The sequence below is a fragment of the Rhynchophorus ferrugineus genome, unplaced genomic scaffold (assembly GCF_030347505.1).
Source record: "Rhynchophorus ferrugineus isolate W39M unplaced genomic scaffold, kcgeb_rfMv2 rfM593, whole genome shotgun sequence".
Classification (NCBI taxonomy): Eukaryota; Metazoa; Arthropoda; class Insecta; order Coleoptera; family Curculionidae; genus Rhynchophorus; species Rhynchophorus ferrugineus.
In genome coordinates this window covers 17,501-30,651 of record NW_027473170.1, presented here as the reverse complement: position 1 = coordinate 30,651, position 13,151 = coordinate 17,501, and the positions used below count along the sequence as shown (strand labels likewise).

Sequence of the window (13,151 nt, the reverse complement as noted above, 5' to 3'; positions counted from 1 at the left end):
CTACGTCCGCTTCCAATGCCGCCGCTAATAGTTCATCTTCGAAAGCAGCAAAAAGCAACACGGCCGCAAGATCCCCGAAATCGCCTTCCAAAGCGAAAAAATCTAATAAAGCCGGACCTACGAAAAAGCCCAAGGCGCCTAAACCGAAAAGTGCTAAGACGACGACCTCAACTGTTCGTGTTGCCGCTGGTGAAGGTGCGAAAACTAAAAAACCAGTATCACCAAAGAAAAAGAAATAAAACTATTTCTACTACGTATGACGATATATTAAACAGGCGACACATTTCATCGTCAGATCAAGAAGACACGGAGTTGAAAATTACAAATATCCCGACACTCCTGGACGTGCTACGACTTCCCTAAAAAATACGTTCGTCCAAGACCGTATTTTTTTAATAGAAAAAAAAACGGTTCTTTTCAGAACCACAATATAACTTTATAAAAGAAAGAATATTTATATAATTTATTTATTATCTTATTATTACTTAAATGATTATTTTCTAGATAGAGCCGTAACTAATTAGGGAACCGATCGATCGATACTCTAAAACAGTAATAAAGGAATATTCAGTACAGATCAGATTATTTATAAATTTTCTAGTTAATATTTATTCTTTAATAAGAACGCGTATTCTAACTTCTTTTTTATACGATTTTGTTGGCCCTGAAAAGGACCGATATTAAAGGGCGTATGCAAAACTTTAAACGGTTTGCGTTATCTATTTGGTTTTGCTGTCTGTCTTTTTAGGCAATAATACTGCTTGAATGTTAGGCAAGACGCCGCCCTGGGCAATAGTAACGCCAGATAACAGTTTATTCAATTCCTCGTCGTTTCTGATGGCCAATTGTAAATGCCTAGGGATAATCCTTGTTTTCTTGTTGTCTCTAGCGGCGTTACCCGCCAACTCGAGAACTTCGGCCGCCAGATATTCCATTACGGCAGCTAAGTAAACGGGAGCACCGGCCCCTACGCGTTCGGCATAATTTCCTTTCCTTAGAAGTCGGTGAATACGACCGACAGGAAATTGTAATCCCGCACGATTGGAACGAGACTTCGCCTTTCCCTTCACTTTTCCGCCTTTACCACGTCCGGACATGTTAATCTCGATCGTTGTTAGATACTGCTCACCTTTAAATCAAAAACGGTACTGGAAATTTCTTACAGATCGGCCTGGAATTTTGTCCGCGAGCCAAACTCGTTATATCATACGCGACCAATCAGACTCTAACTCGGGCTATGGGCGGGGCTTAGAAGTGTTCCTTCGAATGTTATAAGTTCTAGAATTAAAGGCATTTTTTTAGTTAAGTACTCTTTGAGGTACGTGAGACGTCGGGATTTTTATTTCGAAATGCCACCGAAGACAAGCGGTAAGGCGGCCAAGAAAGCCGGAAAAGCCCAGAAAAATATCTCTAAGAGCGACAAGAAAAAGAAGCGCAGGAGGAAGGAAAGCTATGCGATTTACATATACAAAGTTTTAAAGCAGGTTCATCCCGATACGGGTATCTCCAGCAAGGCCATGTCGATCATGAATTCTTTCGTGAACGATATATTCGAAAGGATAGCCGCCGAAGCGTCGCGTCTCGCCCATTACAATAAGAGATCAACGATCACGAGCAGAGAAATCCAAACCGCCGTTAGGTTATTGTTACCCGGTGAGTTGGCTAAGCACGCCGTTAGCGAAGGTACCAAAGCAGTCACCAAATATACCAGTTCTAAGTAAATTAATTCACATACCTATGTGTGTTTCAATATACTACTTACCTGCAAAATCGGTTCTTTTCAGAACCACAATTGGATATACATTTTAAAAAATGAAATGTTAAACAGTAGCTGACATTTTATAAAAACAGAATTTTCAGATATATATATATATATTGTAGTTATTGTATTGAATTATATTATATCATTATAATCTGTTATATAGTAAGTATATAGAATAAGTTTTGTAAAAATGGTACGGCCCGAGATTGTTATTTAAAAATAAGGTAAAGTATTTCTGGAGTGACTTCGAAAATATGTGTATTCATTTTTATTACGTTTATGACTATATGATAATTAATTTATTTTTCCTAACTGTGGCTAATTGTGGATTGTGGCTAATTTCTACACGATAAGTATTAATCACGGGAACGTCTCGAAATGAACAAATAGGAACTGTAATTAATCAAGAATTTAGAATGGAACTATCGTCCTAATATAATGAGGATCGTCAAAGAGAAGATACTTTTTTTTTCGTTTACTAGGTTGACCTTGCTTGGGGACAGTGGAACTCAGTGGAAAATCGCTGATGGTGGGTGAGGAGGATAGGCCTGTGGTCAGAATCGATATCTTGGAGTACTTGCAGGTCAGAGGCTTGATTCGAATTTTGATAGATAAAAAAGTCAATTATTGTCGGTCGATTGGAGGAGTAGTGAGTTGGTTCGCTTGGAGCAATAAGCCCAAGTTCCAACTCATCTATTATCCCGGCCGATAGTAATTCTTCCAATAGCTGTGTGGTTGATGGCGTTGAAAATGGCCTGAAAATCTCCTTGGTCATCTGAATATGTTCCGAAGAGTATTTCGCCAATGGAGATCGGGTTCGTGTTCTAGTGGAATCCAGACCAGCCAGACGACTGTTATCTTGAGTTCCCCGTACATGAGTGGGGGGAGGAATTGGTCTTTTGGGTTTGGTTGTTTTTGGAGTAGGTCGGCACTTGCATCCCGAGTAATTTGCGGTGTATGGTTCTCAACAGTTGGTGCATTTCGGCGGGGAATTTCTGTCTTTGGGACTTGACGTAGGCCGGAGTGGCTTTACAGTTGGCCGATGAATGACCGTAGAATTGGCAGTTAAAACGTTGAACGCGCCTGCCGTTGCCGCGCTGGGCTTGGACTTTTACCACCTGATTCATTAGGCGGTCGACCGCGAAGATACGGCGTTCCTCTCGAGGAACCGACCAACATGGATTGGATTGAAACCGAGCTTCATGAGCGCGGTTCGGACTTCGAGTTACCATTACGTCGAGAGAGAAATATAATATATTAGCTGACCCCGCAGACACTCCGTACCCTGTACTCAATGGATAAATAAAGGATTCATTCTATCAAATTCTTCGTTCAAATCACTTTCGAATCATCCTTAGGAACATTCTGATATCGGAAAACCTTATCCGTAGTCGATAAACGATATCTAACGGATGAATTATAGAAAATGGCCAATAAGCGGCAAATATCCGATCGTAAGGGTGCACCATCGTTTCGGCGAATCATTCTTTTGGAATCTTACGTTCTACAAGCAAAACATTTATTCATAGGTATATACCGATAATAACGAACGGGCCGACGTAACAACCTAAAATGTCCTGAAATACGTGAGAACAGTTTTACTCCGATCGCCGTATCGATATGTGACAGTATCCATCCTATGAAGGATCTTTACATTCTACTAGCATAATTTTATGGATCGGAATTTTCCGACTTTTAAAGAACGTGATCGGCAGTCTAGAAACGGCCTGAGGACGTATTAACACGAGAGGTTAAAATTATTGCTTTAGAAGTTCACGTTGTCTAAAGCTAAAGTTTATTCATCGGAACATTCCGATAATAACGAGAACGGGCAGACGTAAAAACGAAAAATTTGCGCAACGTCCGTATAAACGATCTGTTCTAAAACACCCATACATTTCCGATAGCTGGCGAGAGACCCGCGCTTAAATCGTGTGCGCTTCTACGTGGGGCGATACGAGAGACGGATACGACGGGTCGGGTCGACCGGCGCTGTGACACTTTTACCGAGTGGCTTTTGATCAGCGAAGGTGGTATTACATATTATATGTTAATATATAAGATCCGAACCGTATTTTTTTATTTATCTAAATAAAAAGCGTATTTCGTCGTGTTATTATATATTCGTAACGCTCTCGCGATTTTGTATCGTCGTTTCGTTGTTCTTCCTGGTCGGTTTTTTTCGATATATCGGGAAGCGTACGACGACGACGACGGTATCACTGCGAGATCGCGAATTCGGCGGGAACATTCGGCTTCGTTAGAAGAAGATGATCCACGATTCATATGCGATTGGAATTATTATTTTTATGGACGTATCGGTTTTTCATCGGAACGTTCATAAAACAGCAACACATTTTGCGATAGCTCTCTGCTCTCCGAGCGAGAATAAAATAAAAAATCACGAAACGTTTCTCGTACGAGGTTTCCTTGTCGCTTTATATATTTCTATCTAGCGAAGGGTTCGGAGAGAATGTTTTTCGAGGTCTTATAAACGCCGAACGATATTTTGCGGCATCCAATTTTCGACGTAGTCGACGATCGTCGTCGATAATCGAGATAATTGGGTGCCTAGTCGATCGGTTGTGTATAAAAAAAACAAAAGATGTGTCTAAGATGATGATATCGTTTTGTTTTATTAGACAACTAATATTAAAATGTAAGAGCGTGGCGCCTCGGACCGGTTTTTCCGTCGTCTAGGCGCGCTATCATGCACCTCCTTTTTATTAGTCGTCGATATATATTATATATCGTCGTCTTACGCACACGTTTCTTTATAAGTCAAACTTATAAAATAAACTGTGTCTGTATTTGTTTTATCTGCTTCGTGTCGATAAAATAATAAGAACAGTTCCCTGGTTGATCCTGCCAGTAGTCATATGCTTGTCTCAAAGATTAAGCCATGCATGTCTCAGTACATACCGAATTAAGGTGAAACCGCGAAAGGCTCATTAAATCAGTTATGGTTCCTTAGATCGTACCCACAATTACTTGGATAACTGTGGTAATTCTAGAGCTAATACATGCAAACAGAGCTCCGACCAGAGATGGAAGGAGTGCTTTTATTAGATCAAAACCAATCGGTTTCGGGTTCGCGCTCGTCATCGTACAACTTGGTGACTCTGAATAACTTTAAGCTGATCGCACGGTCTCGCACCGGCGACACATCTTTCAAATGTCTGCCTTATCAACTGTCGATGGTAGGTTCTGCGCCTACCATGGTCGTAACGGGTAACGGGGAATCAGGGTTCGATTCCGGAGAGGGAGCCTGAGAAACGGCTACCACATCCAAGGAAGGCAGCAGGCGCGCAAATTACCCACTCCCGGCACGGGGAGGTAGTGACGAAAAATAACGATACGGGACTCATCCGAGGCCCCGTAATCGGAATGAGTACACTCTAAACCCTTTAACGAGGATCAATTGGAGGGCCAGTCTGGTGCCAGCAGCCGCGGTAATTCCAGCTCCAATAGCGTATATTAAAGTTGTTGCGGTTAAAAAGCTCGTAGTCGAATTTGTGTCTCGCGCCGCCGGTTCATCGTTCGCGGTGTTAACTGGCGTGTTTTTCGCGAGACGTCCTGCCGGTGGGCTTAGTCGTGTCGCGTCGCCGTCGCGCGTGCGTTTCGGCGTGCGTGTTGTGCGCGTCGTGGTTACGACGGCCCAACTCAATCCTGCCGCGGTGCTCTTTACTGAGTGTCGAGGTGGGCCGGCACGTTTACTTTGAACAAATTAGAGTGCTCAAAGCAGGCTAAAATTTCGCCTGAATACTGTATGCATGGAATAATGGAATAGGACCTCGGTTCTATTTTGTTGGTTTTCGGAACCCCGAGGTAATGATTAATAGGAACGGATGGGGGCATTCGTATTGCGACGTTAGAGGTGAAATTCTTGGATCGTCGCAAGACGAACAGAAGCGAAAGCATTTGCCAAAAACGCTTTCATTGATCAAGAACGAAAGTTAGAGGTTCGAAGGCGATCAGATACCGCCCTAGTTCTAACCTTAAACGATGCCAGCTAGCGATCCGTCGACGTTCCCTAATATGACTCGACGGGCAGCTTCCGGGAAACCAAAGCTTTTGGGTTCCGGGGGAAGTATGGTTGCAAAGCTGAAACTTAAAGGAATTGACGGAAGGGCACCACCAGGAGTGGAGCCTGCGGCTTAATTTGACTCAACACGGGAAACCTCACCAGGCCCGGACACCGGAAGGATTGACAGATTGAGAGCTCTTTCTTGATTCGGTGGGTGGTGGTGCATGGCCGTTCTTAGTTGGTGGAGCGATTTGTCTGGTTAATTCCGATAACGAACGAGACTCTAGCCTGCTAACTAGGCGCTTTTTGACATCCTAAAGGCCCGCCGGCCGCGTTGCTTTCGGGTTTCGCGGTTCGTGCGCGGTTTTTACTGTCGGCGTACAAACTATTCTTCTTAGAGGGACAGGCGGCTTCTAGCCGCACGAGATTGAGCAATAACAGGTCTGTGATGCCCTTAGATGTTCTGGGCCGCACGCGCGCTACACTGAAGGAATCAGCGTGTCTTCCCTGGCCGAGCGGCCCGGGTAACCCGCTGAACCTCCTTCGTGCTAGGGATTGGGGCTTGCAATTGTTCCCCATGAACGAGGAATTCCCAGTAAGCGCGAGTCATAAGCTCGCGTTGATTACGTCCCTGCCCTTTGTACACACCGCCCGTCGCTACTACCGATTGAATGATTTAGTGAGGTCTTCGGATCGACACGCGATGGCGTTTCGGCGTCGTCGATGTGTAGGAAAAGATGACCAAACTTGATCATTTAGAGGAAGTAAAAGTCGTAACAAGGTTTCCGTAGGTGAACCTGCGGAAGGATCATTACAGTGTGTTGTTATGCCTATATATATATAATAGGTAAACGTACAAGTCTGTAAAAATCATTGTCGAACGTTAAAGAGCCATCTACGAAGTTCGGAAGTTCCGATCGAATTTCGACGTCGTCAACGTAGCTGTTTTCGGGTACCTATAATATATGGTTTTAAAAGATGTACGCCCGAAAGCGGAGATATATACGATGAAGATGTTGTTATATAGGACGACGAGTAATAATCGTCGGCCTACGACGGATTTCGTTATAAATGGACAAATCGAGCGCAAAATAAAACGATTTTGCCAATTATATTTCTAATCGACGTTTCGATCCTCATATCGACGAACATATACGATGATCGGTAATGTGATTAGTTTACGAAAATCTTATCACCCTTCGTTTGTTTCATTCCAAAAGGGTGAGATTTAGTTTACGAAAATATTGCCAAACTATGATCAGCGTATGCTCTTTTGTTGTCGTACGAGGTGAGACGACGAAAATTTACAACGAACGTCACCATTTCGAGTAGTCTGTCTCCGCTCCTCTCGTTGTGTGTAGTGGAGAAGACGAAAATAAACCGTAAGAGCGTTTTAAAGTCGACGGCGGCTGCGAAAGGGGCGCAAGCGCTGTCTATGACGTGAGCGCGCGTCGTCGTCGTCGTCGTCGTCTTATAATAGAAACGTTTCGATATGCGTTTAAAACCTAACTTAAAAAAAGATTACCCTAAACGGTGGATCACTTGGCTCGTGGGTCGATGAAGAACGCAGCTAATTGCGCGTCAACTTGTGAACTGCAGGACACATGAACATCGACATTTCGAACGCACATTGCGGTCCTGGGATCTCATACCCGGACCACTCCTGGCTGAGGGTCGTATCTCATTTCAAGACTGCTCGGATTTTCTTTGATCTTCGCGATCGACGAGAAATGTCTGAGCGTGCTGAGCGTATAAGCGCGATTCGATCGCGACGTTCTAAAACGTGACAGCGGACCCGTACGTGTGACCTAACTCTCTCGTACGGGTCGTACGAATATGAAAGGGATGAGACGTGTTTAAAACGGTCGTTCGCACGTTTTTGTGATAAACGTAGCGCGCACCATTAATACGATCGTCGTATCCGATAAAATTAGTTTTTAATCGACGTCGGATCGTAGGTGCGTTGTCTCTCGAATACGAGGGAGAAAACACCGTTTTTCGACGGCGCGTCTTTTCCATTCTAAACTTTTATATTTCGTATTGGCTCCTAATCTTCATTATTATGATGATTACGAGCGCCACGCATATTAAACTAGCGACCTCAGAGCAGGTGAGACTACCCGCTGAATTTAAGCATATTACTAAGCGGAGGAAAAGAAACTAACTAGGATTCCCTTAGTAGCTGCGAGCGAACAGGGATTAGCCCAGCACCGAATCCCGCGACCGACATCGGGCGCCGGGAAATGTGGTGTTCGGGAGGGTCCATTATCTCGACGTTACGTCGCGCGTCCAAGTCCATCTTGAACGGGGCAACAGCCCATAGAGGGTGCCAGGCCCGTAGCGACCGTGACTGACGGCGAGAGGATCTCTCCTTAGAGTCGGGTTGCTTGAGAGTGCAGCCCTAAGCGGGTGGTAAACTCCATCTAAGGCTAAATATAACCACGAGACCGATAGCGAACAAGTACCGTGAGGGAAAGTTGAAAAGCACTTTGAAGAGAGAGTTCAAGAGTACGTGAAACCGTTTAGGGGTAAACCTGAGAAACCCGAAAGGTCGAAGGGAGAAATTCATTCGCGGCTCGTAGTAGGCGGCGTGCGATCGCGTGACACGTGACGTTTCGGCGTTGCGCGCGCCTTTCGTACGTCGATCCGGCGACGAACGCGTGCACTTTTCTCCTTGTAGGACGTCGCGATCCGTTGGGCGTCGGCTTAAGGCTCGAGGTGGAGACCGTAGACTGCGGTTCGCGCCGTTTTCGTTTACGGACCCTCGTGTTCGCGGTCGACTCGCTCGACGGTATACCGAATGGTTTAAGGCCGCTACTCGTTAGCGTTCGGCTCGTCGCAAGCGCGTCAGATGCACGTCGGTAATCGGACCCGGTGCCGTTTCCGACCTCTGATGACTGTTGGCGACGAGGTTCTCGAACAGACCTAGACCGATCGGCGACGCTATAGCTTTGGGTACTTTCAGGACCCGTCTTGAAACACGGACCAAGGAGTCTAGCATGTGCGCGAGTCATTGGGAATCACTAAACCTAAAGGCGTAATGAAAGTGAAAGTTCGTCTCGCACGAACTCAGGGAAGATGGGCGGTTTACCCTTAAAAGTGGCCGCTTCGCATTCCCGGGGCGTCTCGTTCTCATCGCGAGAAGAGGCGCACCAAGAGCGTACACGCTGGGACCCGAAAGATGGTGAACTATGCCTGGTCAGGACGAAGTCAGGGGAAACCCTGATGGAGGTCCGTAGCGATTCTGACGTGCAAATCGATCGTCGGAACTGGGTATAGGGGCGAAAGACTAATCGAACCATCTAGTAGCTGGTTCCCTCCGAAGTTTCCCTCAGGATAGCTGGCGCTCGTAGCGTACGAGTCTCATCCGGTAAAGCGAATGATTAGAGGCATTGGGGTCGAAACGACCTCAACCTATTCTCAAACTTTAAATGGGTGAGATCTCCGGCTTGCTTAAATGATGAAGCCGCGAGATTTCGGATCAGAGTGCCAAGTGGGCCATTTTTGGTAAGCAGAACTGGCGCTGTGGGATGAACCAAACGTCGAGTTAAAGCGCCTAAATCGACGCTTATGGGATACCATGAAAGGCGTTGGTAACTTAAGACAGCAGGACGGTGGCCATGGAAGTCGGAATCCGCCAAGGAGTGTGTAACAACTCACCTGCCGAAGTTACTAGCCCTGAAAATGGATGGCGCTGAAGCGTCGTGCTTATACTCGACCGTCAGCGGCATGTGCGATCGCGTCTTCGGGCGCGGTCATGAAGCTCTGACGAGTAGGAGGGTCGCGGCGGTGAGCGCAGAAGGGCTGGCCGCGAGGCCGTCTGGAGCCGCCGTCGGTGCAGATCTTGGTGGTAGTAGCAAATACTCCAGCGAGGCCCTGGAGGACTGACGTGGAGAAGGGTTTCGTGTGAACAGCCGTTGCACACGAGTCAGTCGATCCTAAGCCCTAGGCGAAAGCCGATGTCGATGCGGTGTACGTTTATTGTATATATATATACTAGATCGATACACACCCGTCGGGCGAAAGGGAATCCGGTTCCTATTCCGGAACCTGGCAGCGGAACCGTTAATAAGTCGGGCCCTCGCAAGAGAGTTCGTCGGGGTAACCCAAAAGGACCCGGAGACGCCGTCGGGAGATCCGGGAAGAGTTTTCTTTTCTACATGAGCGTTCGAGTTCCATGGAATCCTCTAGCAGGGAGATATGGTTTGGAACGCGAAGAACACCGCAGTTGCCGCGGTGTCCGGTTCATCCCCTCGGACCTTGAAAATCCGGGAGAGGGCCACGTGGAGGCGTCGCGCCAGTTCGTACCCATATCCGCAGCAGGTCTCCAAGGTGAAGAGCCTCTAGTCGATAGAATAATGTAGGTAAGGGAAGTCGGCAAATTGGATCCGTAACTTCGGGATAAGGATTGGCTCTGAGGATCGGGGCGTGTCGGGCTTGGCGAGGAAGCGGGTCCTGGTTGACGAGCCGGGCCTGGGCGAGGTGAAGGGACGATCTTTCGGGGTCGTTTCGGATCCGAGCTCGGTCCTGTGCCTTGGCCTCCCGCGGAATCGCTTTGCTGCGAGGCCCGAGTTGATGTTTCGGCGTTTCGGTAGTTTTCGGACGACCGTGCGCCGTTCACGTTCGATTCGGTGTCCTCTTCGGCCGCTACTTAACGATCAGCTCAGAACTGGCACGGACCGGGGGAATCCGACTGTCTAATTAAAACAAAGCATTGCGATGGTCTTAACGTGATGTTGACGCAATGTGATTTCTGCCCAGTGCTCTGAATGTCAAAGTGAAGAAATTCAATCAAGCGCGGGTAAACGGCGGGAGTAACTATGACTCTCTTAAGGTAGCCAAATGCCTCGTCATCTAATTAGTGACGCGCATGAATGGATTAACGAGATTCCCACTGTCCCTACCTACTATGGCACGGATGGAGGATAAAATCATGAACCTAGAAAAAACACGGCATACCGAGAAACAAACGGAGAAACCACACCCCGAGAATAACGCAAACAAGATAAGCTATGCCAAAGCCTTACAAAAAACTGGAAACAAAACAACTATACCGAACAAGAAAAAGGAAACGACCAGAGCATGGACACCCCCGGACAAAAATAAACAAAAAAATGAAATAATCGTCAGCTTCAGCAACAAAACTGGTGAAGAAACCAAAATGGAACTCAAGAAGCACATAACAACAAAGGAATTGCAGACGGGATTTAGGGGCATTAGAGTCCTTAAAAACGGATCGGTAGTAGTAGAATGCAAAACCGCCGAGCAAAAGGAGGCCGTAAAGGAGAAAATGCAAACCGTTAAGACAGCAGAAATTAAAGAAGGCGTCAGGCTGAATCCTCGCATTAAGTTAATCGGTCTTCCCAGTAATGTAAAGGGCGAGGAAATAATACAGGACATAATAAATGAAAACGAGGAAATAAAAACGCTGATGGAAGAACACCCGGAGACAAAGCATATCAAAATCATTAAAAATATCCCGTGGACCAGCAAATTCCAGAGGCAGAACTGGATTCTAGAAGTAGCCCCGCAGATTTTCAGCAAAATTATGAAGGAGCGCACAGTCATCGTGGACATGCTAAGATACCGGGTCGAAGAAACGACCAGTGTCTTGATATGTATGAGGTGCTGTCGCTACGGGCACAGTCATAGAAATTGTACGGCGACAGAACCGGCCTGTTACAAGTGTGGAGAAAAACACGAGGGCAATTCCTGCAAAACAGAGGAGCACAAGTGCATTAATTGCGTGAGAGCCGGGAAAACAAAGACCGAAGAATTAAAACACAAGGCAACCGACTATAGTTGCCCGCAACAAAATAGGAAAAGGCAGGACAACCGAAGAATAACAGACTACGGATGCTGAAAACCCTGCAATTCAACACTGGGAAAGGTGTCAGTGCAACAGCGCTGATGAGGAAAAAGGCGTCGGAAGGCGGATTCGATATAGTCCTTATCCAAGAACCGACACCTAAAACGACGGCATGGGAAGGTTGGCTGATGTACAGCAAAGGACCCAGGACGAAAACGGAGACATGGATCAAGGACACCATTAAGGCGACATTGATAGAAAACATGTCTTCCCAGAACATCACCTCGGTATACATAGGCGACGTAGTCATCACCAACGTATACGAGGAACCCGGAGGGGTAAATCTACCCAACATAGAATACATCTCCCAGTACCTGGAGGAGTATACCGGAAAATGGATCTTGGCCGGCGATTTCAACGCCAAACATGGACTGTGGGGCAGTGCTGAAAACAGCACAAGAGGCGAAGAACTCCTCAACTGGGCAGTGAGCCAAGGATTGCAGCTCGCCGAAGGGGACTACACGAGGCCAACCTTCAGCACAAGCAGGGGCAGAAGTAATGTGGACACCACCTGGAGCAGGGGCACCGAGGTTAGCGGTTGGAACATCAATGCAACCGAAGAAACCTTGAGTGACCACAAATACATAGAATTTGAGATCCACGAGCAACACGAGGCCAGGAAGACCAAAAAATCTGAATGGGACTTCAGGAATACGAACTGGAATTCCATCAGAGAACGCTTCGCAAATATCCCAATGAATATCACACCTACCGTGGAGACCAGAGTAATAGAGGAACAAGCCACCGTACTCCAACAGATCCTGAAAGGAATGAGCAACAGGATAAAAAAGAGGGCTATCACGATCAAACACGGAAATGACTGGTGGGACGCGCAATGCGAGGAGAAGAAGCGGGCACTAGCCATTTCCAAGAGACGAATCAGAAACACCACAGACAATCAGCTGCTCATCGCAGAACACAGGATCAAGAGAAAACAATACAGGGACCTCATCAACGACAAGAAAAGGGAATACACGAACTCGGTGATAAACAACACCATCGAGACCAAACCATGGCACACGGTATGGGAGGTATTTAGGAAGATAGGAGTACAGCGAGGTCAGACGGCCCCCACCCAGGAGGAAGCAACTGTCGAAGGTGCCAATAGAAGGGAAGGAGCAAAAATTAGGAAATACCATCCGGAGGCGGACCCAACAGAAAGAAAAGAAATCGAAGAAGCTATAACCGATATTAACAACGACAGCTGGCCTAGCACAGAAATCGGTGAAGAAAACATCACAGAACAGGAAGTGGAAGCAGCAATCAACACGCTTAAAACTAGGAAAGCAGTGGGACTGGATGGCATACCCAACGAACTGATCAAGCAAATCTGGAGCACGCATAAATCCAGCATCATGACGCTGTATAAGAACTGTTATGATGCAGGATATTTTCCCGTAGTATGGAAAACAGCCCGGATATGCTGGATCAGGAAGAAAAGCGGCGGAGAACGGCCGATCAGCCTCCTTCCGACCCTGGGGAAAGTGCTCGAT

The 13,151-nt window shown here is 46.6% G+C and overlaps 2 non-coding genes and 1 pseudogene across 2 annotated transcripts; all 3 read left to right on the top strand.

Moving 5' to 3' along the window:
* Positions 1-4,614: 4,614 nt before the first annotated feature.
* LOC143206216 (small subunit ribosomal RNA) lies at positions 4,615-6,603 on the top strand. Its single transcript, XR_013008210.1, has one exon. It is a non-coding gene; the product is annotated as a small subunit ribosomal RNA (ribosomal RNA).
* A 708-nt stretch (positions 6,604-7,311) lies between these two features.
* LOC143206215 (5.8S ribosomal RNA) lies at positions 7,312-7,466 on the top strand. Its single transcript, XR_013008209.1, has one exon. It is a non-coding gene; the product is annotated as a 5.8S ribosomal RNA (ribosomal RNA).
* Positions 7,467-7,885: 419 nt separating this feature from the next.
* Positions 7,886-13,151, top strand: part of LOC143206217 (uncharacterized) — an 8,986-nt pseudogene continuing 3,720 nt past the window's right edge.